General features: G+C 35.4%; 1 protein-coding gene across 1 annotated transcript in view; it reads right to left on the bottom strand.

Moving 5' to 3' along the window:
• The window catches only part of LOC128248904 (cilia- and flagella-associated protein 65-like), a 217,453-nt gene that overhangs the window by 209,061 nt on the left and 6,107 nt on the right, over positions 1-2,285 (bottom strand). The gene's annotated exons all lie outside the window — the stretch shown is intronic.

The raw sequence follows: 2,285 nt of genomic DNA, 5'->3' as shown, positions 1-2,285 counted from the left end.
ACACACACACACACGCACACACACACTTGTACATATATACTAACATATATATGTACAGACAAACACACATACACTTACTAACACACCAAAACGCACACACATACGTATACTGCCATCCCACCAAAGATTTCAATATACCAACATGTGACTCACAACCCTTAAACACACACACATATATATATAAGTATGTGTATAGGAAATAATTAAGATTCAGTTGAATTAGGTCTTTAAGTTGAGGCACCAAGTCAGTCCGGTATCAAAGGTATTATAGAATTGATTATTTTGTCTTTTGCCCTTAATCTTTGGTGTTCAGTCAATAGAAAATGTGTACCCCTTCTCGAATGAAATTTGTAATTAATTATGGGGCCAGTGTTGAATAGTTTTATCATGACAACATTAACAATATGCAAGGATGAAGCATTATGAGGTTTCTATTTGATACAAAAGTGCCCCATTTTTTAGGGCTTAGATTGGTTTATCTATCCTTCTTCTCTTACTTGGTCCTTAACCCTTTTGTTGCCAACCTGGCTGAAACTGGCTCTGGCTCTGTAGTACAAATGTCTTGTTTTCATAAACTTTGAATTAAAATCTTCCACCAAACCTTAGTCACAATTTATGTTCCTAACACTAGCTGAATGATAACTAGGTTATTTTACTAAATTCTTTGTTATAGTTAAAGTAATTGAGAGAAACACAGAGCATCTGAAAATAAATACAGTAACAAAAGGGTTATATCTCTTTTTAAATTTTATTGTTGCACAGTTGTATGTGCAACTCCCTGTGTAAATTTAAATAGTGGTTAATGAACCACCTTAAAGGATAGAAAATATCCAATGAATTACTGGTTTGTTACCTGTTATTTTGTTGTGAATAGTAATATTCCTAAAATAATAGGCTTAATTATAAAACTTGGTTTATAAATATTCAAATTAAAATCTAGAAAATTTTCTGGATTTTAATTTATTTATATATATATATATATATATATATATACACACACACACACACATAGCTATATAAATAGATAGACAGATAGATGAAATGGTGCTCCAGCATGGCCACAGCCTAATGACTGAAACAAATCAAAGTAAAATTATACATACAACCATGTGTGTATAAATGTAAGCAAGCAAATTTTTTTTTCATTTTATTAGAAGCATCAAAAATGTAAGTTGTACAATACAAATAAGATGAAATTTTTTTGAATACAGAGTTGCTGTTAGAACAGTAAAAATACTGGGTAAATTGCTGGTTCTTCAATAAAGCTAATATTTAGCATCTAAATTCAGTGGTAAATTTGTCAGTGGGCAGTTTGGCTTAACGGTAAAGAACTCAGCTGGAGTCTTTGAGGGAGATGTAGGTTCAAGTCTCATGGCTGGTTGTTGACACATTTTTCTGTCATGTAATAGTAATTCACCCAATATTTTTGCTGTTCTAACAGCAACTCTGCATTTGAAAAAATATCATCTTCTTATTTGCATCATACAACATATCTATATCTATATATATATATGAGACACACTGCACTGTCTGATTTAGGAATTGAACCCATATCCTTATGGTTGCATACAAGATATATCATGATTATCATCATCATTTAAAGTCCCATTTAAAGCTAAGGACGGCATCATGCTCCAGCATCTGGTTTGGTAAGGTTTCTGTCAGTGGATGCCCTGTTCCTAACCCTAACCACTTTACAGTATAAAGTGGGTGGAGGTACATGGCATAGTTAAGGTGTTGGACTCATCATCGTAAGATTGTGTTTTCAATTCCTGGACTAGGTGACGTGTCGTGTTCTTGATCAGAACACTTCATTTCAAGTTGCTCCAGTTCACTCGACTGACAAAAAAATGAATAATCCTCTGATCCACTCGCATCCTATCCAGGTAAGGAATATGTATGCCATGGTAAGCAGGAAACCAGCTCTATGAGTCTATATGACTCAGGGAGGAACTTCATCCTTCTGCTGTGAGTGACAGGTGTCACATCCAGGTGGGGAATTTATATGCCATGGAAACCAGGAAACCAGCCCTTATGACTCAAGAAAGAAACTTTAGCTTAACTTAAACTTTAAGTATATAGTGGATGCTTTTTACATGACATCCACACTACAGAGGTCACCATGTAACTGATAAGTCTGCAGGCCCAAGCAAGCAGGGGCAGAACAAGTTCTTGTGGCAGAGCTACCTGGCTACTCACAGATAGGAGAGAATGTGAGAATGCACTGCTGGTTACTCCAAGGAGGCAGATAATATTGGTGAGGTGTCCTAGGTGGCCCCCTCGGG

The sequence above is a fragment of the Octopus bimaculoides genome, chromosome 10 (assembly GCF_001194135.2).
Source record: "Octopus bimaculoides isolate UCB-OBI-ISO-001 chromosome 10, ASM119413v2, whole genome shotgun sequence".
NCBI lineage: Eukaryota > Metazoa > Mollusca > Cephalopoda > Octopoda > Octopodidae > Octopus > Octopus bimaculoides.
This window is presented reverse-complemented; position numbering and strand designations above follow the sequence as displayed.